At 47.6% G+C, this 27,991-nt stretch overlaps 1 long non-coding RNA gene across 1 annotated transcript; it reads right to left on the bottom strand.

The window, feature by feature from the left end:
- Positions 1-27,973, bottom strand: LOC140391358 (uncharacterized). Its single transcript, XR_011935002.1, has 2 exons — positions 27,914-27,973; positions 1-370 (listed from the first exon to the last, which is right to left on the bottom strand). It is a non-coding gene; the product is annotated as an uncharacterized lncRNA (long non-coding RNA).
- Positions 27,974-27,991: the final 18 nt, after the last annotated feature.

Here is a 27,991-nt window from a genome sequence, read left to right as displayed (position 1 = left end):
TCACATGTTATTATGGCCCATTCTGACAAAGGTCATTTAATAACTCCGAACGCTTCTGCAGAGATTTCAATTGGATCATTTACCCGTACATGGCAGAAAACTGTCCGCTAATTGAGATGTATGGCAGGCCGCAGTTTCTTTTGTTGACGAGCTGCCTGACGTCCTTGTGAAACTTGCAGAGTTTGCACAACATCAATACGATCTTGCTTTTCTCAGCATGTGAGGCTTTCTGCAATGTTAAAGTACTCGAAGTTGACGTCCTGCTTATTGTCTTCAGACAGCGAATGGTTAATAGCCAAGGACAGCTTGTCCAAATGGTTATTTCGATCAAACTCCCCGCTTGATCTTCCTCAGTTTAAAATTCACCAGGCTGAAAAAGAAGTCAGAGCATATTAGCGTACTTTTTCTTTTTGTGCACTCCCATTTTCTCCCATTTTGTTTTAGTTTCTGGTAATCTTTCTTATGGTGATTACAGAAGGCTCTTATCATATTGTGCATGTGTAATGGTATAAACGCATTGTACACATCACTGCACTCTGCCTTCAATGAACACAAATTGCTACCATTGCCAGTTCATTCATGTGCTTCCGAGATACGTCCTGAATCCAACTGCAGCACTTGTTTGTTCAAATAATCTCTTCATCTTCTCTTTGAGCGACTGTTCTGAATCCCATTATCAGGTTGATGTGCAACTCAAATATATTGTCCATGGAGATATAGGCGTACCTTGAAGCCATTGTGTAATCTGTATTCTTCATAGCAAACACGGAGAACCCCATTTGCTATTAGAGCGAGCTGCTCTTTCTACACATATGTGCCTCAGTTGTCACGGCGCCCTGGGCTAGCTCGCGGTCAATCCCAGACCCACTTGGCCTGGAGTTGCAATGGAGGTGAAATTAGATTTTATTTAAAATACCAGAGGACCTTGGCTGAGCCCCAATAACTCGCAGACACCGGGTTTGTAACTTTAATACAACTGTCATTTTATTATGTACAGTATTAGAATTAAATGGACAATCAATGTAACTATCTAATACAGTCATAGAATCCCCCTTTCCCAACCCCTTCCTTCCTAATTTCCCCTACTCGCTACTCGCACGCACACACACAAACAACACAGAGGGGAAGAGTCATGGAAAGGGAAAGAATGTATTAATAAAAATAAAAGAATAAAGATCTTTGATGAACTGGGATAACTTCTAGCTAGTGTCTTTCTGAAGTTCAGGCTTTCGTTTTGATACTTCTTCCTTCTGGACCTGAGATGGATTTCTCTGGCAAGGTTGTCTACCTTCCCTGCAGATTCAGCATCATTTCAGGTTTACAGCAAAGGATGCGCCAGGCGCTCACTGCATTCAGAACAATAAAGCAGTTCTTTCACTTCATGAAGCGAGAGAGAGAGAGCATTCTTTTCACTTCCAAGGTCTGAACTCTTCTTCCCAGTTCTCTCAGAAAGCATCATGCAGGAACCAATCACTGTGTAGGTAGAGCACTGTCCTGGGCAACTCATTGCCAGCCAACCAATCGATCCAACTCCCTCCAAACCTGGGAGCAAAGGAAATACACAGGAAGGATTCTTACACAGTGGACAGTCTCTGAGTCAGCAGGTTCTGCATACAAATCCTACTGCAGGACCTGAGCACAGACATCAAGGCTGCCATTCCAATGCGGCACTCAGGGAGTGCTGCATTGTCAGAGCTACGGCCCCTCCAATGAGATATTAAACTGAGGGCCGGCCAGCCCTCTCAAGTGAACATTTGTCTCATGACACTATTTTAGAGGAGACAGGGGAGTTACCTGTGGTGTCCTGGCCAATATTCACCCCCTCAACCAACTTCCCAAAAATAACAGATCATCCAACCACTGCTCTCTGCGGGAGTTTGGAGTGAGAAAATTGACTGCCGCATATCTTACATGACTACAGTAACAGCTCTTCAAATGTACGTCTTTGGCTGGAAAATGCTTTGAGACATCCTGTGTCATGAAAGGTACTGTATAAATCTGTGCTTTTCCTTTTTTTTTTTCGGGTCAAAATATTCTACTCCAAACCAAATGGCAAGTCTTGGCAATCCTTTGAATGTGGGTTAACGCCTTTCATTGTTGCAATTACTTTTGAACCTTCCTACTGATGTTAAAGGGAAATTTAGGGAGAAATTTAGGGAGACATTTCTGAGGAAAGAAATTAAACTTCTCCACTATACATTCACACTTTCTGACTGGTCTAATGGATAGAAACATTCAATTGGAAAGCAAACGTGTCTAGAAGTTTTTTTTCCCTCTAACGTTTCGTAACTATCCACCAATGCTTGTCATTAGTTTGGACGCAAGTGCCAGCCCATTAAATTCCACGGTTTTCTCGAGATACTATCAGGTTGGCGAGGTGCGGGAGGTCGGAGTAGGGTGGAGGGAGATGCTACAATGAGTGGTATGAGTGTTTGAGCGGTGCCAGATGGAACGAGACTCTTTATTCACAGCACAAGCCGGAAATTGTGTTTTCTGCTTGCTGGGAACTTCTTACGTTTCCTTTTCAGCTGATCTTCATAATATTTTGAGACATTTCCACAGGCAAGGTGGATGTATTTGTGTTAATGCCGCACTTATGTCGCACCTTCCACCCCCTGAGGACATTCAAAAGCACTTTTCAATCAATGCAGATTGTGATGCGCATTGCAATGTCCTCATGTCCCAGTCAAGCATTGGCCCATGTCTAAACTACAGAACCTCCCCCAGTGCCACACTCATGGAGTCAGAGAATCGTACAGCACTGAAAAGGCCCTTCGGCCTATCTCGCCTGCGGCGGTCAAACACAACCACCTAACCATTCTAATCCCGTTTTACAGCACTTGGCCCTTAGTTTTCATAGAATTTACAGTGCAGAAGGAGGCCATTCGTCCCATCGAGTCTGCACCGGCCCTTGGAAAGAGCACCCTACTTAAGCTCAAGCCCACGTCTCCACCCTATCCCCGTAAACCAGGAACACCACCCAACCTTTGGACACTAAGGGCAATTTATCATGGCCAATCCACCTAACCTGCACATCTTTGGACTGTGGGAGGAAACCGGAGCACCCGGAGGAAACCCACGCAGACACGGGGAGAACGTGCAGACTCCGCACAGACAGTGACCCAAGCCGGGAATCGAACCCAGGACCCTGGAGTTGTGAGGCAGCAGTGTTAACCACTGTGCCACCGTGCCACCCCTTGTGTGCCTTGTATGCCCTGGGATGGCAAGTGCACACCTGAATACTTCTTCAATGTTATGAGGGTCTCTGCCTCCACCAGCCTTTCAGGCAGCGAGTTCCAGACTCCCTCCACCCTCTGGGTAAAAATGTTTTTCCTCACATCCCCTCTAAACCACAATTGGGGCGTCGTACAAAGGACGCACAGTGCACCGCAGTTACGGTCCCAACAGGTGCCCATCCCTCTGACTGAATCCCAACCGTGGGCCATGCCCGCACGCATGCCACCAAACATGACACTGGTTGGAGGTGCACTACGCCCACCCCCCCACAACCAGGCGCCAGCCAGCTGGCGGGGCATCACATGACCCACCCAAGGAGGACCCCAACATTAGGCCCCACAGGAGTGCGTAGGTCAGGGGTTGTAGAATCTACCACTGGCATGGGTAGCCCCTGCCTGCAGGGACGGGTGGCAGGGTTAGATACCCCCCCACCCTCCCGGTGCCAGCCACCGACGAGGCCAGGGGTGCAGTGCGGAGGACAAAGTGTCAGGGGAATGACCGGGGGGGAGAGTGTGAGAATGAGGGGGGGGAGGGGAACATGTGGGGGCAGGGGCTGCAGTGTAGGCCAGGGCCATCATGCAGCCCTTATTTCACAATGGGCTTTCTTACTGAATAAATGCTGGAACCACTTTGCCAAAATGGCTGCCCTCCACTCTGATGCGACACAGCTTCCCAGTCTGATTTCAATTTTGACATTTGTTTTATTTTTTTGTCAGAAAGTACTCCACAACCTGCATTTGTACATCTGAGTGGACAAATGGAAGCCGCACGTTTCGTCCGGAACTTTCCAGACCGGCCCAGAGACCGGAAAGTCCCACCCCAGGCCAACGAACCTTTGAACAGTCCGTCAAATTGTCCATCCTGCCCATGACATTTCCCGCAGTCTATCCCTGAAATGGGGCATAGCTCCCCCAACGTGATGAATTGCTTCGATGTGTGCGGATTATGAAGAAACATGGCGGCGGTTTTGCACACACCGGTATTAATGGAGAGCTAATCTCTTCCTGATGGCTCTGTTTGATGGGGCGGGGGGGGGGGGGGTCATTGGACGGGCCACCATCAGAACTTCCTGCACCCTTTTATTCCCGATGCGTTTAACAACAGACTGAATCCCTCGAGCAGACAGATAGGGTTTGGTGCTTCTGACAGTGCAGCAGCCTGTCATTACCTCACCAAAATGTCACCATGGGCGATTGGCTTGACACAGTTACCTGAGATTAGTACTAACCCCACAAAACAATAGCTCCACCCTCGCAAAGTCCAACTTAATAAACCAGCAGAATCCATGGAATCCCTACACTGCAGATGGGGGAAAGTTAATGCGTAAAATATAATACAATAATTTTTGTTCCTTACAAGATAGTCTTTGGTAAGAAACGGCATTACCTCTTCGATTCACTACCTCTCCTTATAGTCCCACCACCCAATCTGCACTTGAACCACTGCCTCAAGCGCTCCTAATAAACTGATGCTGTTGCTTAAAGCAATTTTGAGACAAAGTGTGTAATAATTATCGACCAAATTATGAGGAGTTTAAAAAAAAAATCAAATAACCGGTACAGCAGGGCATTCGTTTTCTTTTTCTGGCATTGAGGAATACTATTTAAGTCTGAAATCAAGTCTGAGAATTTTCAGAGTTAATTTTAACGATTGATCCCTCAACAGACATTAATCTTCATTAACCTTTTGTCACTGGCATAAAATCAAAGCATTCCCACTGGAGGAGAGTTAAATCTGCTACCGCATTTCATCTGCTGAAAATAAGCTAGAGAACACGAAAGTATTAAATTAAGGCAACGAAACGAAACAACAAAAACTAGTTCTCTTGGATGGGCTGAGGAGGTTTATTTACACGTAAACCTGCTGTGGAGACTAATAGGCCGTTTTTAAACTTTCCCCCTCACGGGATGTGGACGTTGCGGCAAAAAAACAGCATTTGTTGCCCAACCCCAATTGGTTTTGAACTGAGTAGTTTCCTCAGACATTTCAGAGGGTAGTGAGGAGTCAATCATATTACCATGGATACCATGAGCCACATGTAGGGCCAGGCTGGGTAAGGACAACAGATTACCCTCTCTGCAGGACGTTTGTGAACCAGGTGGGTTTATTCAACAATTGACGGTAGCTCCCGGTCACCGTTACTGAAACCCGCTGTCATTTCCAGACATTTTTGATCATGATTGAATTCCAATTCCACCAGCCGCCAAGATGGGATTTGAACCCTTGTTCCCAGAACACCAGTCTGGGCCTCTGGATTACTAGTCCAGTGGCGTCACCACTATGCACACCATCTCTAAATGAAATTACTTAATTTAGAATGTTCAATTAAATTCAATTTATTTATGTATTGAGCCAGAGTCTCGATCTAACCATCAGTGAATCAAAAGCAAGTGCACTTGTGCTGTGAATTAACTTTTTTCCGAAATACAATGACGATAAAAATACATGGGATTAGATATTCCCCTGAACGTGGTCAGAATTATCAATGTAAGATAGATGAAATTGGCCATACCTATGCAAACAACCAAGGAATTTTAAACACAAGCTACGTTTAGGAAAGGTTAAGTTACCAGGATTTTCAAAAATCATTTGACCTCGAGCCACAATCCTGGTTCACCTAATCTTGTGGCACTGGTACAGAAGGCTCTTCAAATTCAGTTGGATTTCTTGGTTACTTGTAAGCACATTTTAAATTAGGTTCAATGCTAAAAGGTTATTGATTATCTAAGAATCTGACTTGTGTCCATCAATTAAACCAGTAAATGGTTCAGTACAGACTTTTAAAATCATTTTTAAAATGATCTTAAAGCAGGTTATGCACGGGTAGGAGACTGAACACTAACTAAAAATGCCCTTTTTGACGATGAACCCTTTTTCAGCTGTATTAATAAAACAGCAGCAGGTTCTCATTCTCAAATATATCAAGGAATGTTTTTAATAAAGAGCAGAAATTATTACATCCTCTTGTGCCGGTTCATGGAAGATTTTCTGTTTATGAATTTGCAAATGATCATCGGTGGCCCAGTGATTAGCACTGCTGCCTCACAGCGCCAGGGTGCTGGTTTCGATTTTGGCTTTGTGCCTGTGTGGAGTTTGCATGATCTCCCCCTGTCTGCATGGTTTTCCTCCGGATGCTCCGGTTTCCTCCCACAGTCCAAAGATGTGCAGGTTAGGTGGATTGGCCATGATCAATGGATGGGGTTCTGGGGAGAGGGCGGGGGAGTGAGCGTAAGTACAGTGCTCATTCTAACAATCTTAATAACAATCTTTAATAACCTTTCTTAGTGTCACAAGTCAGCTTACGTTAATACTGCAATGAAGTTACTGTGAAAAGCCCCGAGGCGCTACATTCTGGCGTCTGTTCGGGTACACAGAGGGAGAATTCAGAATGTCCAATTCATCTAACAAGCAGGTCTTTCGGGACCTGTGGGAGGAAACCGGAGCACCCGGAGGAAACCCACGCAGACACAGGGGAGAACGTGCAGACTCCGCACAGACAGTGACCCAAGCCGGGAATCGAACCTGGGACCCTGGCGCTGTGAAACAACAGTGCTAACCATTGTGCTACCATGCCACTGACCGGATGGTCGATGCAGTTTCGATAGGCCCACAGCTGGTTTCCCGGCAGCAGGGGTGCATACAATAGGAAACCCCTTTGACAATGGCGTGACCAGAAGATCCCCCCCCGCCGGCCAATGGCGGGTCGCCCCTGTTGCCATGTAACACGCCAGGGGGGCGGGGGGGAGGCGAGGAAATTCTCCCCCAATAACTCTGTTGCTCTCTCCACCGATGCTGTCAGGCCTGCTGAGTGTTTCCAGCATTTTCTGTTTTTATTTCAGATTTCAAGCATCTGCAGAAGTTTGCTTTTGTCTACACCCTCTTGAAGTCTATCACCATCCTCCTCACATTTTATAACATTTCCAAATTTTGTGCCACCGACAAAGTGCACTGAAGTTGTCATTGATGCTGGGGATCATTCTTTCAGTAAATCCAATCTGGGAAGAGCAAAGAATGGCTGTCCATGAGGTAGAGAGGGCGCCCTGCTTTTTAGACACAGGTTAAACGTCTGGGTGAAAGAGATGAAGACGAAGAAGAAGACGAAACCGCTTATTGTCACAAGTAGGCTTCAAATGAAGTTACGGTGAAAAGCCCCTAGTCACTACATTCCAGCGCCTGTTCGGGGAGGCTGATACAGGAATTGAACCGTGCTGCTGGCCTGCCTTGGTCTGCTTTCAAAGCCAGCGATTTAGCCCAGTGAGCTAAACCAGTCCTATCAAAGAGAGGACTGATGCCCTGTATCTTCAGGGGGCAGGAAGCCCCCCAGGTCCTTGGCCAGAAGGCATTGACAGGAGATAAGGAAGGGATCTGGGAGTGTGGCTCCAAGAATATGGACGCAGAGTGGGAAGATGACGAACAATTTCACACGCGTAGTCGAGGTCAATGAATGCATCTTCACAAGTGTGAACATGGACTGCAGGTATTCATAAAGAGGGTTCACCACCACCTTCTCAATGGCAATCAGGGTTCGGCAAGAAATGCTGGCCTTGCCAGTGATACCCACAACCCATGAAAGAATACATTTAAAAAGAGATGCCACTTTGAACACTTCGTGATTGGCCTGGTCAGACTCAAAAGTGGGTGCTACTGAGCTAACCTTCATCCCTTGCCTCTAGATTGAGATGGAGTTATAAGTGTAGTACAATGATAATAATCTTTACTGTCACAAGTAGGCTTGCATTAACACTGCAATGAAGTTACCGTGAAAAGCCCCTAGTCGCCACACTCCGGCGCCTGTTCGGGTACACAGAATGAGAATTCAGAATGTCCAATTCACTTAACAAGCACGTCTTTCGGGACTTGTGGGAGGAAACCGGAGCACCCGGAGGAAACCCACGCAGGCATGGGGAGAACGTGCAGACTCCGCACAGACCCAAGCCGGGAATCGAACCTAGGACCCTGGCGCTGTGAAGCAACATTGATACCCATTGTGCTACCATGCTGCCCCTTGTGTTCGACAAACACAACGGGACATGGGACATTTAGGTGAACGGTAAAATCAACAATGAGAAGCTGCTCAGTGTCACTTGTATTTTCATAAACGTTGATGATATTTCAAAGTACATTACAAGTTGCTACAATGAACATAATTTTAAGCTGGAAAAAATGTACCCTCATTTATTTTTGCACAACTTGGAAAATGCGATGGCAAAACTCTAGTTGCCACCCTTTACAATTGCACTCTCCTTCTTCTTCTGTACCTGGAGGCAGGACCAACCCACAATGACACAACATCCACCATGGGTAAGGCATGCAGGCAGGTCCCAGAACCACCCAAGCCAGAACTGGGATCGAATGCCATGCTGGGAGGACCAATCTGATCCACACTGGCTGTCCAATCACAGCCCCCCCCCACCCCCAGTACAAGTGGCTGCAGTAACATTTTTTGCATACATGTTTTCACATGGAGCTAGAGACAGCCAAGGTAAAGGTTCCAATTTCTCTCATCGCATGGCTAACCAAGATCTCCCACTCTTACCGCTTGCTATTAGCATGTGTTGGAAGCCTGGGCAAGTTGATACCTGTTTAGCCACATTTGCGTGTGCACCTTCGTTAGCCATCAAGCCTTGGATATGGACTTGAACCCAGAGTTTGATGCTCAGAGACAAGGATTCTCGGCTGCTACCCACTGCACCACACAACCTCCCCGAGCTCTCTCTTACTTTACCTGATCAATGCTGTTAATCAATGGTCCCAGCTGTGTGATTTTCTTTAACCTTTGAGCTGATAATATCATGCTGGTGTAATTTATTTCCACTAGAGTGAACATGCTGCGGAAACATTACTTCAAAATAAATCTACACTTGACTTTCGAACATTTGAGAACTGCAAGAGATTTCTCTTTTTTTTGCCAATTCAGTTGCTCAACTGAACCATTCATTTCTGACCTTACTTCACATCCCTACTACAGGACGAAAGAACATGCATTTCCAAAGCATCTTTCTTGACCACAACTTTACAGTCAGTTTACAGAAGTACTTTTTGAAGTCCAGTTCCTGTTAAAATATAGGGAAAATAGCAGCCAATTTATGCACAGCAAGCTCCCACAAACAGCATTGTAATAATCACACTTGGAGTATTGTGTTCAATTCTGGTCGCCACACTACCAGAAGGATGTGGAAGCTTTAGAGAGGGTGCAGAAGAGATTTACCAGGATGTTGCCTGGTTATGGAGGGCATTAGTTATGAGGAGCGGTTGAATAAACTCGATTTGTTCTCACTGGAACGAAGGAGGTTGAGTGGCGACCTGATAGAGGTCTACAAAATTATGAGGGGCACAGAGTGGATAGTCAGAGGCTTTTCCCCAGGGTAGAGGGATCAATTACTAGGGGGCATAGGTTTAAGGTGAGAGGGGCAAGGTTTAGAGTAGATGTACGAGGCAAGTTTTTTACACAGAGAGTAGTGGGTGCCTGGAACCCGCTGCCAGAGGAGGTGGTGGAAGCAGGGACGATGGTGACGTTTAAGGGGCACCTTGACAAATACGTGAATAGGATGGGAATAGACGGATATGGACCCAGGAAGTGTAGAAGATTGTAGTTTAGTCGGGCAGCATTGTCGGCACGGGCTTGGAGGGCCGAAGGGCCTGTTCCTGTGCTGTACTTTTCTTTGTTCTTGTTCTTTGTTCTATAATCTGTTCTAATGATGTTGATTGGAGAATCATTTTTGCGCAGTACTACACTGCCTGTCTTTGTATCGCAGTTACGGAATCTTCTACAGCCACCTCCGAAGGCCAATGGGACTCCAGCTTAATATTTCAGCCAAGAGGTGGTCCCTCCGGCAGTGCAGCACTCACCTTGGATTCTGTGCCCAAGTCCCTGGAGTGAGACTTAACTCACAACGTTCTAGTTTCAGAGGCACACAGTGCTACCTCCTGAACCATAGCAGATATTCATATTGGTACAAATGAAGAACAGAATAATGTTGTACTTCAATGCCTCTGTGCCCACGCAGTGCTCAAAAGCTAAGAGGTTGAGTACGAGGCTAAAATACATGCCACTCAATGTGATTGGGATTCTGTGTAAAGGCGTTTAACACTGTGTTTACAGTGTGACAATAATGATTTTTGATGCATGTCTGCGCCGACTGCAAAAGCTAATTATTGCTGTCAGTAAGTCAGTCTGTCAGTCATCGCGTTGAGATTTTCGTAACACACCAGGGATGATAAAAGACCTTTCTTTGTGTTGTTTCGTATGGAGATTGACGGAACATCAAAAAAAAAAAAAATCCTATTTCTGGATTGACTGGAATGGTATCAGAGATGGGATGCCTCGGTTCTGAGGAGGGAATGGAAAAGCTGGGCTAATCCCCCTGGGAACAGAGAAGATTGAGGGTGTAATTGCCCTCACAGAGCCTACAGGATGGGATCTTACCCGTGAGCCTTGCAGAGTACGAGCTCCCCACCCCAACCTCACCCCCCCCCCTCCGCCCCCCCCCCCCCCCCCCCGCTAGGGGCGGGGAATCTTTATCAACCTCTGTATAAAAGGTCGACCAGAAAGACGCCAACGAAAGAGGAACCTGGTAGGGACCTACTGGAGAGTGTATATATTGTGTTGTAAATAAAAACTTTACTTCTTTATTATACTCAGCATACACTCCCAGTGTCCTTATTAAAAAGGGGAAGATTGAATAGAGGTGTTCAAAATTAAGAAGGATTTTGATAGAATAAGTCAGGAGATGCAGTTTCCTCGGGCAAAAGGGTCAATAACTATAGGACGAGATTTGGAGTAATTGGAAAATAAACCAGAAGAGAGATGTAGAGCGTTTAAAAATGCTCGGTGATGTCTACAGTGCTGCAACATAAGAGCTAAGATTTAGAGGAGGTCATTTGGCACTTGAAGCCTGCTCTGACATTCAGCAATATCATAGCAGATCGACCAGCACATATCCACTGTAGCGCACAATGACTTACGAGAGACGAGAAGTGAGGAAGTCGATGAGGCTTTATTAAGCGATGCTTGTCCCCAGCAGTTCAGCAACAGAATGAAGCTGCGGGGAGAAGCTCGGGTTCTTATACTCTGCCTTCAGGGCGGAGCCAGGAGTCGGCAGCCAACCAGGACCCGGGATCTGTCAGCCAATAGCATCTCGGCTTCACAGTCCCACATGACCCCTAATACATACCACCACATCCACATTCTTCATTATCGTCACATCCCTTAATTTTTAGCACCCAAAAATCTATCAACCAGTGTCTTCAATAGACTCAATGATGGAGCATCCATAGTTATCTCTCCAAATGTTCCCAACGCTGAGAATGAAGAATAGTCTGCTCATTGCAAATGGCTGACCCCTTATTCAGAGAGTTTGACCTTGTGTTCTCCATTCCCCAGCCAGAAGGAATATTCTCTCGGAATCAGAAATGTAGTGCAGTACCTTGTGGAGGTGACAGGGTCTCAACTGCCAGCTGAAGAGCTGGCGAGAGGCCCGCGTCAACTCCTTTCGAGAAGGCCTAGTGCATCTTGTTCCGCTTAAGCACTGACAGGCCAGCGGCGGACCTCTCCGTCCTCAACCTCCCAGGCTCAAGCACCCTGGAGGCAGAAGTACCGCCCATTATGACCTGCCAGCCAATCAAAGGCTGGCAGCTCCAATAAACAGCAGTGGCACCAGGGGAGGCGGTGGCTGCTGCCCGTTCAACACCAACTGGAGTCATAGGATCGCCGCTGGATCCCAGACCAGAGGTGAGGTACCTCGATCCTGCACTGACCAAGAGAGTCACCCTCACCTTCCCACATGGGTGTGCTTCTCATGCTCTCCATAGGTCGAGGGCCCACCTGTATTGATATGTACAGCGAGGGAGTGTAAAAGTTTAACAAGATGATGTTAAACTCTCAACACCAGATGGCACCATAGAGTACTCATATAAATAAACTGTGCCTCCTGGGGTTCTGGGAGAAGGTGTTGGAGAAGGTATTGGAGAAGGTGTTAGTGAAGGGTTGAGATAAGGTGTATTCGAAAGATATTATAGATTTTGGTAGCAGAGATTTAATACTGTTCTTTTCTTAGCTATTGCTTCGTAATGTGTGCAACTCATGTAAAGTATTGTAAATAAACTAGCATTGTTTGAAATACATAGTCATAGAATTTACAGTGCAGAAGGAGGCCATTTGGACCATCATGTCTGCACCAGCCCTTACAGAGAGCACCCTACTGAAGCCCACGTATCTACCGTATCCCCGTAACCCAGCAACCCCCACTTAACATCTTTTGGACAATAAGGACAATTTAGCATGGCCAATCCACCTAACCCGCACATCTTTGGACTGTGGGAGGAATCCGGAGCACCCGGAGGAAACCCCGCAGACACGGGGAGAACGTGCAGACTCCGCACAGACAGCGACCCAGCCAGGAATCGAACATGGGACCCTGGAACTGTGAAGCAATTGTGCTAACCACTATGCGACCGTGCTGCCTAATAGCTTGATGTTTTTGTCAACTCTATGACTTTTAGCCATCTTGAGGGACTCCACAAGGAACATCACACCACCCGTTGCTGGTTTAGGACTAATGGTGGCAGGAGGAGGTCCTTAACTGGACACTGATTGTCCACTTAAGTATCTCAATTGGTACTGGGATGGGAAAGTCATCCATGGGCCTTCCCGCAATGGATCTATCGTGGCGGAGGTGGGAAGGTGGCTCGGTCCCCACTGCCACCTTTCCGCCTGATTAAATGCCCTCACCACCACCAAACTCGCCACACAGGAGAGAACAGGATTCTGCCCATAATAATAGAACTTAACCACAAATGAAGTACAGTGAAGTCAGTGACAAAGATCAGTCACATATCAGCTAAAATAGATGTACCATTATCACGCATAGGCCATCCGGGGACCATCAACAGACATGGGGCATGATTTAACAGCCTCGTCCCGCCCAACTTGGTGACGTGATGAGGCCTCATGAGATTTGCGACGCTCAAAAAGCCTCATGAATAACATATTCACCCGGCACCTGAGAACTAACGGCCTCACCTGAGAGACCTCGCCAGGGCAGCGTTTAACATTGGTTTCCACAAACGTGGACTAGGCATAACGGCACCTGGGGGGTCTCCCAGACCAGTAGAGGCCCCCGGGTGGTGGGGCTCTGGGGAGTGCCCTGGCACTCCTGCCCGCACCTGGACACCTTAGCATTGCCAGCCTGGCCGCATAGCAGTGTCACCCTGGCATTGCCACATTGTCCCAGTGGCACTGCTGGGCTGGTAGGGGCACTACCAGGGTGCCAGACCGACAGTGCCAAGGTGCCCGGATGGCAGGTTGCCCATGCTCGAGACTGGGCACGTGGGTACCTTGCCCTTAAGAGGTGGGTGAGGTGGGGGGGAGAGCTCAAGGACCCCTTAACAGGTAAGTTGGGTGCAGCGGAAGGGTCTGGAGGCCACTCTGGTGTGGCTGAGGAGGGATCGAAAGATCAGGGCAGCATTTAAAAATGGCTCCCAGATTGGAAAGTCATCTCCTGTACTGGGAGCTGAGCTCATCGGCGCAGGAAATGAGGTCAGTGCAGCCTCAGTCGGGCATTCCTCACCGAGGCCAAATAAAACGGCAAAGTCCCAATAAATAGTGCAATGTTTCTCGGTGGACACACCCAAAACAGGACTCTACTTTTGTCCCGTTGAATCATGCCTACGATGTGTATTGTAGTACAAGGTCCAATACAGAGAACAACAATAATATTCGAACCACACTCAGTCTACTCACAGGCTTTGATCAGGTCAAATAATATTGCTTCATTGAAGCCAGTTCCATTTGAAGAGTTCGAAAATCAAGTTGTCATGACCCTAATTTTGAATGCAGGCGAGGGGGAATCGAGAAGCTGCGAAAGTGTTTGAGAAAGGGAAGCTGGAAGTAACAGTTTGTGATGGGGGAATAATAGCTCTCCGCCTTTGAGTTCAGGTTGCACAGAGGACATGAGCAAAGCCCGATTGTTGAAATTACAGCAATAATCCTGCACTCAGCAGCTGCACCTTCACAAAATGAAGCCGTAACTGATGGCATTGTTTGCACAAAGTGTGAAGAATGTCTTGTCAATGCGATCAGCAGCACAAGCTTGTAGTGGGAGCCAGTAATGGAATAAGGCCGCTACGTTTTATTGCTGTTAATCAGTTGTAGCTGTGGGAAACCGCATTGGGATTCCACAGGCTGATGCTTTCGCCATGATCATATTTCATGTACAACCCGATTGCATAACTCACGAGATCCTGAGCAGAATAAAAATCATATCAGACACCAAAGTAATGTTGTGTCCTGGTTAAACGAGGTGCGTTAAGTGCTCGCTCTTGTTGTATGCAAAAGGTCATGTGCTCCCGGCTATGGCTTTGAACTCTTAATTTCCGTTGATGGTGCAAAACGCTCCATATCAATGGAAATGGGAATCCAGGTGCCTGCATAATGAGCAGCCGATTTGATACATGTGCAGAGATCTTTGAAGGTGGCAGGGTGAGTTGATGAAGCTGTGAAAACAAGCTAGATGGATCATTGTCTTTATAAATAGAGGCTTAGAATCCCAGAGTAATATAGTGCAGAAGAGGCTCTTTGGCCCATCGAGTCTGCACCGACGTATGAAAGACACCTGACCTGTCTACCTAATCCCATTTGCCAGCACTTGGCCCAGAACCTTGAATGTTCTGCCGTGCCAAGTGCTCATCCAGGTACTTTGTAAAGGATGTGAGGCAACCCATCCCCACCACCCTCCCAGGCAGCGCGTTCCAGACCATCAGCACACTCTGGGTAAAAATGTCCTTCCTCAAATCCCCCCTAAACCTCCTTCCCATCACCTTGAACTTCTGTCCCCCTCGTAACTGACCCTTCAACGAAGGGGAACAGCTGCTCCCTATCCACCCTGTCCATGCCCCTCATAACCTTGTACAGTATTATTTTAAATCAGCCTAGTTTTTAAACTGTAGAAAATATATTATTTCTCCCTCATTTGCTGTGGTGGGATTTGAACCCAGGAGTGTCGGTCTCTAAATAATTACCCGGCGAGTGATAGTACCACCGCACCACCACAAAAGCCAGGGGGTTACGCTAATCTTATTTTACTCATTCATGTGATTTCAGCGATGGCGAGCATTTATTGCCCATCCCTTCAGACGCCGCTGGTGAGCTGCCTTCTTGGACTGCCGCAGTCCCTGAGGAGTAGGTACACCCGCCCTGCTGTTAGGGAGGGAGTTCTGGGGTTTTGAACCAGCGGCAGCAAAGGATCATAAATCATTATAAACCACGGGTCAGGCCCCGGCTGGAGAATTCAGACTATTTTGGGGCATCGCACTTGCGAGAGGATGTCAAGGCCTTGGAGAGAGAACCCAGGGCAGATTGAGGAGAACGGCACCTGGGAGGAGAGACCTCAGTCGAGCGGAGAGGTGGGGGACGATGGGATTGTTCTGCTTGGGGCAGAAGTAAAGGGGCGATTCAGCAGAGGGCAAGAAGATGAGGAGGTTTTTGACAAACCCTTATGTAGTTACATTGTGTACCTTGTGTTGCCCTATTATGTATTTTCTTTTATTCTCTTTTCTTTCCATGTACTTAATGATTTGTTGAGCTGCTCGCAGAAAAATACTTTTCACTGTCCCTCGGTACACGTGACAATAAACAAATGCAAACAGCCAAAGGGAAACTGTTTGCAGTGACGGGAGTGACGGTTACTTGGGGGGGGGGGGGGGGGGGGTCACAGACCTAAGGTCATCTGTAAAAGAACCACAGACAAGGTCACACAAGGTCACGATGATGTTCAATGCGCTGCGTGAAAGGTCAGCGGAAGCAGATTCAATGGTAATTTTCAAAAGGGAAATGGATAAAGAAACTTGGAAAGGAAAACCTTTCAGGGCCTTGTGGAAAGAGCAGTGGGAGTGGATAGCTCTTCGAATGAGTTGGCATAGGCATGGTGGATTGAATACACACTTTCTGCGCTGCCTTGACTGTATAATTATGTTAACTGTTTTGTACAATTACCAATAACTATTACCTTCCCCCCCCAAAGCCCCCACTGCTCACCCCGCCCCGCAAGCTGCTTTTTCCAGCATACGTACAAGTTTGGGGGACCGACCAATCAGCAGAATTGAGAACCAAATAGGAAAAGGTGATGTGCGCAGTGTGACAGTGGGTGGCGAGGGGACAATTCTGAGGAGGCATGGCAAGACAGAGCAAACCCACGTCATCGATAATCGACACCGTTGTCGGTTTCTGATGCTGGGCAGCATTAAACGGCAATCAAAAATACCAAAAGGCGCATGCCTTATTCGGATACAGAGCAATGTTTTAAGTGCCACACAGAACATTTCTTGACACAAAAGCTTGTGTACAATATCCAAACGTCGGCTGGGTTCTCTGCCTTGTAGGTATTCCAGGTCTCAAGTGTCGATTGAGCTGGGTACAGTTCCCGCGCCACTTCCTCCTGAAGCCTGAAGGCAGCTTGCCCACCCTGGTGCATTGCGCATTCATTGCCCATTCTAACGGACTTCAGCTGCTCGAAAAGGGGCTCAATCTGCAGGTCTGGGCACCGGACTTTAGGGAAGACACGCAGGCATTAGAGAGAGTGCAGAAAAGAGTGACCCAGGTGGGTCCAATGATGATGAACTTCAGTTACCTAGACAGACTGGAGAAGGTGGAGCTGTTTTCCTCGGAGAAGAGAAGGTTGCCAGGAGATTTGATGGAGGTGTTCAAAATCATGCGAGGTCTGGACAGAGTCGATAGGGAGAAATAGTTCTCACTGGCGGAGAGACTGAGAAGGAGGGGGCACAGATCTGAGGTAATTGGCAAAGGACATATGAGGAGAAACTTTTTCACACGACAAATCTGGAATGAGCTCCCAGAGAGTTTGGTGGAGGCAACTTCAATTGAGGGATTCAAAAGGGAATTGGATTATTATTATCTGAAAAGGAAGAATATGCAATGTTTCAGGGAGAAGTGGTATGAGGTGAATTGTGTTGTGTTAAGCACACTGAGATAACATGGGCTGCAACTGGATGCAGCTATGATTGAAATAGACTCCAGACCTTGAAGTTAGTTCAATTTGATTTATTGAACCTGTCACACAGTTCGCACCGTTCTCTGTGAGTTCGACTCTCTGCTAACCTAAGTGTAATCTCTCTGTCTGACTGAAGCAGACTAGCTCTTAGCCACGTGCTGGAGGTGTGATACTGTACATACACCCTGACTTACTCTGTAGATGTCCCCAGTGGAAAGAGGCGGAGTGTGAGTGCCTCGTGCCTTTTATAGTGGGAAACCACCCCCAAGTGTTCTGCCTGCTGATTGGTTATGTCCTGTTCTCTGTGTTCATTAGCTGCCTGTCTGTATCTCATTATGTGCATGTCTGCATATCATGACAAATTGCTCATTCAGAGAGCCGGTGCAGACAGTATGAGCTGAATGGCCTCGAGCTGTAACCACTCTGTGATTCTCAAGGACAAGTAGTAACGGGCAATAAATGTTGGTCTTGCCAGCGATGCCCACAGCCAATGAATGAGTAAAGAAAAACTTGCTCCAACTAACAGTTACAAAACAGGTGACCACCTCGCTGAGCACAAATTGACTATTTGAGACATATTTCCTACATTTCAACAGTAACCACGTCAAAAAATGACATTGGCTGTAAAATGTTCTGGGCTGTGAAAACTGCGAACGAAATGCAAAACTTTCTTTTTTATTGGATTTGAGATGGAATTTTGTATTTGCCAACGGTGACGTTCTTGGGACAATAACAGTTGGCTCGACACATTGAGGATGAGAACTGCACAAGCTATCAAACATTGTGATGAATGTAAGAAATTCTTATATATATTGTATTACATATCTTTCGCAGTAATTTTTTCTTTAAATCCTTGTTTAACATACAGGCAGGCGGTGTGCCTGCAAAAGATGTATTAAAATGATGTAAAAGTAAGGTAATCATTGATTCGAACCATTCACTTGTTTACCTGTATAGGACTAATAGCATTTTGTGTATAGAATGAAGTTCCCTGTGGGTTTAATCGTTAAAGGGATTGTGTTTAGACTTAGGTATGCATGGTCACGGGCTCTGAGTGGAATGGAGATGATGTAATTAATGCGAGAAGCCAGGTCTGCAGCGGGCAGTTTAGTTTTTGGTTGGCCAAAAATAGAAGGAATTGCAGGTTGTGACTGGAAAGGGTCACTCTCCTTTGCTGAAAGCAACTCTTTACTCAGAGGACAGTAAGGATCTCTGTGTTTACTAACTTTATTTTCAAGGGGCTTTTGACCTGTAATGGGTTTTGCTTAATTGGAAATAGAGAAGGTATAAGTTAGAAGATGAAATGTTTCCTTTTAGTTTTAAGGATTACAAAGAACAAAGAAAAGTGCAGAACAGGAAGAGTCCCTTTGGCCCTCCAAGCCTGCACTGAGCATGCTGGCTGTCTAACCAAAACCTTCTACACTTCCAGGGTCCGTAACCTTCTATTCCTGTTCATGTATTTGTCAAGATGCCCCTTCAAAGTCACTTTCGTACCTGCTTCCACCATCTCCTCTGGCAAGGAGTTCGCACATCTCCTCGAAACTTTGCCGCTCGCACCTGACACCTATATCTTCTAGTAATTAACTCTTCCACCCTGGGAAAAGGCTTCTGACTATCCACTCATAATTTTGTAGACTTCTCTCAGGTCGCCCCTCAACGTCCATTGTTCCAGTGAGAACAAACCGAGTTTATCCAGCCTCTCCTCATAGCTAATGCCTTCCATACCAGGCAACATCCTGATAAACCTCTTCTGTACCCTCTCCAAAAACTCCACATCCTTTTGGTAGTGTGGCGACCAGAATTGAACACTATATTCCAAGTGTGGCCTAACTTAGGTTCTATAATGCTGCAGCATTACTTTATACTCAATGCCCCAGCAGTGCAGGCAAGCATGCCGTATGCTTTCTTGACTACCTTCTCCTCCTGTGTTGCCACTCTCAGTAACCTGTGGACCTGTACACCCAAAGCCTTCTGCCTGTCAATACTCTTAAGGGTTCTGCCATTTACTGTATATTTCCCACCCTTCCAAAATACATTACCTCACAATTAAAGAACAAAGAACAAAAGAACAAAGAATAATGCAGCACAGGAACAGGTCCTTTGGCCCTCCAAACCTGTGCCGATCACGTGTCCTGTCTAGACCAACTGCCTGTATCCTTCTGTACCCCATCTGTTAATTTGTCCGGATTAAACATCATCTGCCGTCTCTCTGCCCAAGTCACCAATTGATCTATATCCTGCTGTATCCTCTGACAGTCCTCATCGCTATCTGCAATTCCACCAACCTTTGTGTTGCCAAACAAACTTACTAATCAGACCAGTTACATTTTCCTCCAAATCATTTATATATACTACAAACAGCAATGGTTCCAGCACTGATCCCTGTGGAACACCACTAGTCAGAGCCCTCAACTCAGAAAAGCACCCTTTTGAGCAGCAATCTTTCAAGAGCTGCTGACTCCCCCAAATTCCTACCCTCAAACCAATCGCATACCTTCCTGTGCCTTGAGGAGTCAAGACAGCTTCAACTTGTGGGAGGGCCCCCCTTCACAAAATGTGATGAGGCTCGTTCACTCTTTACCTGGTCAGAGAATGCCTGTGTTTACAATAATCCGGGCATTGACCTTGTCGGAATCACAAATTCAGGGCTGTAATTGTCTATGACTGCGCAATGTGTCAAAGTTAAATTTGAAAGCAGTAGATCCATAAGTTCTCAGTTTCAGCAGAGAAGATTAATTCTTCACATGGATCATTGTAATAATCTATTTGCTTTTAAAACAGGTCTTCAGTTCTTGTGTAATAACCAGTTGAATGAGATCTAAATCAATCCAGGACAAATAAATAAGATAGGTGCTGAGGAGATGCAGTGACAGATTTATCTTTGTTGCATTCACCCACTGAACATTAAAATAATCTTAAATTTGATGTTTGGTGGCTTCAAGCTTTGAGAGAGAGCGTCTGATACATTTTGTTCCTTCGCAAAGTATTTCAAGGCCTATCAGAATGATTGGATTTAATTGGAACAACATCCATTTTGCAAGAAGATTCTGTTTAAGTACAAAATTGAATTTTAAACATCAAACAGCCGGGGTCCCTTTTGAGTAACAACAATTTCTGTGTTCATTTAAATATTCACACGCTTTTTACTGGTGCAATATTCTAATTTGCATTTTTTTTTTAGCACTCTCACCAGTTTTTTTGAATTTGCATGTCATAGGCATTGGACAGTTCGGAGAGATTGCTTTTTCTTTTGAAAATATTTTTTTAGAGTTTTTAACATTTTTTACATAAGAAACAGCCAAACAATAAAGCAAGCATCAACAACCTCAATAAACCATACCTAACGAAAATAAAAAGTCTCCCAACAATTATAACCTCCCCGCCCCCCACCCCACCGCTCACCAACAGAACACCCTCCCTAACAGCTAACAGTGACCAGGGGCGAAATTCTCCCCCAACGGCGCGATGTCCGCCGACTGGCGCCCAAAACGGCGCCAATCAGACGGGCATCACGCTGCCCCAAAGGTGCGGAATGCTCTGCATCTTTGGGGGCCGAGCCCCGACATTGAGGGGCTAGGCCGGCGCCAGAGGGATTTCCGCCCCGCCAGCTGGCGGAAACGGCCTTTGTTGCCCCGCCAGCTGGCGCGGAAATGACATCCCCGGGCGGCGCATGCGCGGGAGTGTCAGCGGCCGCTGACAGTTTCCCGCGCATGCGCAGTGGGGAGAGTCTCTTCCGCCTCCGCCATGGTGGAGGCCGTTGCGGAGGCGGAAGGGAAAGAGTGCCCCCACGGCACAGGCCCGCCCGCGGATCGGTGGGCCCCGATCGCGGGCCAGGCCACCGTGGGGGCACCCCTCAGGGTCAGATCGCCCCGCGCCCCCCCCAGGACCCCGGAGCCCACCCACGCTGCCTTGTCCCGCCGGTAAATACCTACTTTAATTTACGCCGGCGGGACAGGCAATTTCTCGACGGGACTTTGGCCCATCCGGGCCGGAGAATTGAGCGGGGGGGCCCGCCAACCGGCGCGGCCCGATTCCCGCCCCCGCCCAATCTCCGGTACCGGAGACTTCGGCAACCAGCGGGGGCGGGATTCACGGCGGCCAACGGCCATTCTCCGACCCGCTGAGGGGTCGGAGAATGACGCCCCAGATCCCTGAAATGCAACATAAACGGATGCCATCTGCAATCAAATCTGTCAATCACTCCCCTTCTCGTTTTGTGAAAACTCCGTCAAGTCACCCAACCACGCTGTGACACTGGTCAGTGCCACCTGCCTCCAACTCAGCAGGATCCACCGCCAAGCCAGCAGGGAGGCAAAAGCCAACGCATTTGCCATCACCCCCATCCTCAATTCCGGCTGGTCTGACACCCCGAACATTGCAAATAATGGGCAGGACTCCAAATCCACATTTAAAGTTGCCAATATGGTGTTAACATAAGGCCCCCAAAAACCCACCAACTTGGAGCAGGACCAGAACATGTGCACATGGTTTGCAGGCCCTCTCGATTGCAGGCACACACCACAATGTCCTTGCAAAAAATGACGCATTCTGGTCTTGGTGAGAGTGGACAGCATGGTAACACAGTTAGCATTGTTGCTTCACAGCTCCAGGGTCCCGGGTTCAATTCCCGGCTTGGGTCACTGTCTGTGCGGAGTCTGCACGTTCTCCCCGTGTCTGCGTGGGTTTCCTCCGGGTGCTCCGGTTTCCTCCCACAAGTCCCGAAAGACGTACTGTTAGGCAATTTGGACACTCTGAATTCTCCCTCTGTGTACCTGAACAGGCGCTGGAATGTGGCGACTAGGGGATTCTCACAGTAACTTCATTGCAGTGTTAATGTAAGCCTACTTGTGACAATAAATAAGATTATTATTTAAAAAATGTGCCCTGAACACCACCTTGAGTTGCCTCACGCAGGATGTCATAGCATTCACCCGACGGAGAGTCTTACTCCACACCTCATCCTCCAAAATGGGACCCAGCTCCTCCGCCCACCTAGCATTCACCTTCTCCACTGAGACCTGCCGCTCCCCCTTGATCCGTCCCCCATATATCCCGGACATGATGCTGCCCTCTGACCCGGCACAATCCTTTCCAGCAAAGTGGGTGGTGAATAGCAGTTCATGTTAAAAGGCAACCCCTGAAGAAATTACGTCTAGACCCCCAAGCTCAAGACGAAACACAACTCCTGCACAACTCCCACTTTAATTGGTCCACAATCGGGGGCTGTGCCTTTAGCTGCCTGGAATTCTATGTTCTGGAATTCCCTCCCCAAAATGTTTTGCCTCTCTACCTCTCTCACTCCTCTGTTAAGGCGCTATCCTGTTGACCAAGCTTTTTGTTACCTTACGTGTCAAGTTGCTGCTGTTATTCAGGGCAGCACATTGGCACAAGTGGTTAGCATGGTTGCCTCATGGCGCCGAGGTCCCAGGTTCGATCCCGGTTCTGGGTTACTGTCCGTGTGGAGTTTGCATATTCTCCCCATGTTTGCGTGAGTTTCGCCCCCACAACCCAAAAGATGTGCAGGGTAGGTGGACTGGCCATGCTAAATTGCCCCTTAATTGGAAAAAATGAATTGGGTACACTGATTTTAAAAAAAAAAATTTAATAAAAAATAAATAAGTTGCTGCTGTTTTTCAGATATAATTTATCAGTCATGCATTATTCAAGTAACCAATATCCACAGATGTTTTATCCATCCTCATTCAACCCTTTGGGCACCACTGGTTAGGCCTCAGCTAAAGTCCTGTGGACAACTACCACGTTCAGGAAAGATAGTGAGGCCTTGGAAAGGCTACTGAGGAGGTTTACCAGGATGTAATTGTGGGTGAGGAACTTGTGAATGTTAGGACCATTCTTTTTGGGACAGAGAAGATTAAGAGGAGACCAAATAGAGATTGTCAAGATGATGAGAGGTTTTAATAGAGCAAAGAGAGAAAGACTATTCCCTCTGGCAAGTTGGTCAATATAACCAGAAGTTATAGATTGGAAATTGTTGGCGAAACACCAAGGTGGGGATTTCCCAGCCCTGTTGTGGCATGATCTGCCGCAGGAGATTTGGCAGCGCAGCCAAAAGTCCATTGGCTTTGGGCAGGACTGGACGATCCCGGCAGCAAGCAGGACCGGAAAATCCTGCCTCTCGAACTGAGACGAAGAGATTTTTTTTCAGCCAGGGATCATGAATATTCCATTGAAAACGCAGTGTAGCTGATTCCATAAATAACCTTCAGAGAGAGTTGGACAGGTTGCTTGGGATGAAGAACTAAGGACAACAAGTGAGGATGAGAGACAAAGTACGACTCTCAAAGGGCCAGCACTGATACAATGGGCCGAAAGGCTTCCTTCTAAATTTACACACCTTTATGATTCTATTCGTCCACAAGGGGCAGGAGATTAAACATTGGCCAACTGTATCTCTGGACTAATGACAAGACTGGTTAAACCGAGACTGAAATTCACATCACTTCCAAGTTCCTCCACCATAACACATCAGAACGTACAGGTCACTTATTATGCTGCAACTTGACTGACAATTATTAACGTAATTTTGTGGCTCTAAAATAATTGTCGCGGTCAAAATGGGAATAAATATATTTCAGAATATCTGGAGTTGAGTTCGTTTTGAAATAATCCTCAGCCGACCAATTACATTTTCCAACTGTGCATTGTTTTCGAATCTCGAAACGTTAAGCACTGGGGCACTATGACAAGTTTGAGTGCTAACTTCAGAGTAACTTTTGTCCTCTGAGACAGCTGATCATTATGAAAATCATTCTATCAAGTGTTGGTTGCCAATGATTCAACTTTTGGCAGCAATGGCCTGGCCTCTCGCAAAGGGAATTTAATTATTTGTAGTCCAATGTGTTTAGCCATTTCCGGAAATTGTTCGATTTCTAGGGTGTCCAAGGTGACAGATCTTCTGAAAGACTGGCCGGGCAGTCTGTGCTTGGTAAAATTGAAAAAAGTGCTTCCATTATCAGCCATGAGCCAAGTCCTTGAATATAATGAACATGATCTTGCCTTTTCTTGATGTTTTTATGCTTTTGGGGGCAGTGAGTCAGTTTTGGAGTCTCTGCAACAGTCATCCACCCTGATGGACAATTTCAGGTATATGCCCACTTCCAGAAATACTGAGCACCCCTCATACCCCTTTGTTTTTTATTTAATTTATTTACCTGTTCTCCTCCATTCAGTCTACTGATTGCGTAAAAGCAGGGTAAGTCAGACCTCTGGGCCGGGATTCTCCGCTATCCAGCGGGGCGGGCCATACTGGCGCTGAGGAGTGGTGTGAACCACTCCGGCGTTGGGTCGCCCGGAAGGTGCGGAATCCGCCGCAGCTTCAGGGACTAGGCCGGCACCGGCGGGGTTGGCGCCATTCCTCGGCGAAGGGCCTCGGCCGGACAGCGTGAGTTGGCACATACGCGGGAGCGACAGCGTGTTCTGGCGTGATCCCGGCGCATGCGCAGGGGCTTCGTCTCCACGCCGGCCATGGTGGACCGTTACAGCGGCCAGCGCGGAGGGAAAGAGTGCCCCTACGGCACAGGCCCGCCCGCAGATCGGAGGGCCCCGATCGCGGGCCAGGCCACCGTGGGGGCCCCCCCACCGGGGCCAGATGCCCCCGCGCCCCCCCATGGACTCCCCAGGCCGCCCGCAGCGCCAGCTCCCGCCGGTAAGGACCTTGTTTGATCCACGCCGGCGGGACTGACCGAAAACGGGCAGCCAGTCGGCCCATCGCGGAGCGGAGAATCGCCGGGGGGGGGCCACTGCCAACGGCCCCCGACCAGCGTGACGCAATTCCCGCCCCCGCCGAAAACCCGGCGCCGGAGAATCCGGCAGCCAGCGTCGGGGCGGCGGGGCGGGATTCACGCCGTCCGCCGGCGATTCTCCGGCCTGGCGGGGGGTCGGAGAAACCCATTCCTCTTATCTTTGACCTTTGACACTCAAGTGAAAGGTCAGTTTGAGCCTTGAGGCAGCTGGAGTGTTTTCAGTGAGGGGCTGAAAGTATATGTCCGTCTCTTTGTAATCGCACCATAAATGGAGGCGAGTGTAAGAGTTGCAAATTGGACAAGCATCCGGACAGATTGGATTACGGACCGACTCGCAGTTTCTAAATGCCATCCTTCAGCATTCATGACCTCCGTATCCAAAGTCTTAACAGTAATGAGGGATTCCCAGGCCATGGATTGGCACTCTCCGGCTGGAAGGAGCTCCAGCAGCCAGTAAAACAAAAGCAAAATATTGCGGATGCTGGAGATCTGAAATAGTGCTGGAAAACGCAGCAGGTCTGGCAGCATTTGAGAGAGAAAAACAGAGATAACGCTGGGAATTCTCTGGTCATTCACTGGCGGTGGGATTAACCGCTTCCGCCGGCAGTGCACCACCACCTGGGGGTTTCCCAGCATCGTGGGGGGGGGGCTTCAATGGCCAAGAAACACGCGGCCAGGAGGCTGGAGAATCCGCCCAACATTTCAAGTCCAATTTGACTCTTCGGAAATTCAAAGTAAGAGTTATATTGGACTTGAAACATTAACTGTTCCTCTCCCCACAGATGCTGCCAGATCTCCTGAGCTTTACCTAGAGTGGCGATATGTCTGTGAGTAAGATTCTGTGCAGATAGCAATGTGACCTCCAACCCGTTGGTGGCGTCAGACCTTGGTTGCGTGGTGTGGCAGACTCATGAGTTGATAGTAAGGCGTACACACGGACAGTCGCACATCGGGTAGTTCCAGTGCAACCTGGTCTGTATAATATTCTTCGTGTTCTTCTTCCACATGTTAAATAATAAATCATCATTCAAAGTTAGTCATCAACAGTTCTGTGAGTATCCTGGCTGAGCGAGGCCACAGAACACAACAGCTAGTACATTTTGTTTTCATTGGCAACCTGCAAACTCACACATTGCAATGATGAGTAGAGACTCTGCTGAGAACTGGCACAGTCCACTCCCAATCTACTTAGTTTAGAGAAATGTTGCTCGCGTCAATGTCAGGGATTGACAGGAAGAGCAGAAGCTGCGAGAAACCTCCACTCATTTGCATTCTCCAGACAGTTTCATATATTGCCCTATTTTCCCAACATTCCAGTGGCCAGAGGTGTACAGATTAGGTGGGGTTACGGGGATGGGGCGGGGGAGTGGGCTTAGGTAAGGTGCTCTTTCAGAGCGTCGGTGCAGATTGAATGGGCCGAATGGCCTCTTTCTGCACTATAGGGATTCTGTGCAGCTTATGGCTCCCCCCTTGCAAAAACATTCTCGCATTCCTCTTTGGAAAAAGAACGATCATAAAAGTTTGAAGTAAGACTGATCTTTCTATTCATCACATGCTGGGCTTTGAGACACAGGTCCCACCAAATCGCTGCTGTTCACTCTGATTTTACAATGGCACATTTGTACAAGAAACTTTCGCCACCACAGGGCATCTCAAAGAACACTACAATCAATGAAGTGCTTTTGGAGGACAGCCATTGTTGAACTGGAAGAAATGCGGCAACCAATGTGCACACAGCAAGCTCCCACAAAAAACATTCCACCAGATAAAAGAAGCAAAATGCTGCGGATACTGGAATCTGAAACAAGAACAGGGAATGCGGCAAAATCCCAGCCGATCTGGCGGCATCTGTAAGGAGAGAGGAAGCAGAATTAACATTTCGAATCCTTTCTGCTTTTCGTCAGAACGTCTGGTGAAAAGCCAAAATGACCAGACTATCTGACTTCGGGTGATGTCGACTGAGAGATAAATATTGTCCAGGACACTGGGGGTAATCCCCTGCTCTGCTTCACAATTTTGTCATGGGATGTTGTACATCCCCCGGCGAGAGCGAACCGGACCTCAATTTAACACCTCGTTCATAAGACAGCAGCTCTGGCTAGGCAGCACTCCCTCAGGTTAATGCAACAGTCAGGAAAGCCGAACAATGTCTCTACTTCCTACGGAAGCTAAAGAAATTCGGCATGTCTACATTGACTCTCCCAAACTTCTACAGATGTGCCATTAAGAGCATCCTATCCAACTGCATCACAGCCTGGTATGGCAACTGCTCGGCCCAAGATCGCAAGAAACTGCAGAGTGTGGTGAACTCAGCCCAACGCATCTCACAAGCTTGCCACCCCCCCATTGATTCTGTCTACACCTCCCGCTGCCTCAGGAAGGCAGACAGCATTATCAGAGACCCCTCCCACCCAGGCTTTGCCTTCTTCCAGACCCTTCCATCCAGCAGAAGGTACAGAAGTCTGAAGATCCGCACATCCAGTCATAGGGACATCTTCTTCCCCACAGCTACTAGACGCCTCAACGACTCCCCCTCGGACTGATCTGTTCCCTGTAAGAACACTATTCACAACACTCTATGCTGCTCTTGCTCATGTATTTGCTTTGTTTGGCCCCTTGTTCCGCACTGTAACCAATCACTGTTTGTCGATGTACCATTTGTCAATGTACTCTGTCGATGATTCTTTTTTTGTCTACTGTGTACGTTCCCTCAGCCGCAGAAAAATACTTTTCACTGCACTTCAGTACATGTGACAATAAATCAAGTCAAATCAAATCAAATCAATAAATGTGGTGCATTTGAGTCCTGAAGCGTGACTCAGAGCTGCAATCAGAGGCAGTACTGACTGAATCAAAGCTGACCCCTGCGTGTTTAATAAAAAAACAGGAAGTGCTGGAAAAACTCACCAGGTCTTGTCGCATCTGTGAAGAGAGAAACAGAGCCAACGTTCTGAGTCGGTATGACTCTTCCTCAGAACATGCTTA

The sequence above is a fragment of the Scyliorhinus torazame genome, chromosome 15, assembly GCF_047496885.1.
Source record: "Scyliorhinus torazame isolate Kashiwa2021f chromosome 15, sScyTor2.1, whole genome shotgun sequence".
In the NCBI taxonomy this organism is placed as follows: Eukaryota; Metazoa; Chordata; class Chondrichthyes; order Carcharhiniformes; family Scyliorhinidae; genus Scyliorhinus; species Scyliorhinus torazame.
Note: the sequence above shows the minus strand (reverse complement) of the source record. Positions and strands in the feature narration are given on the sequence as shown.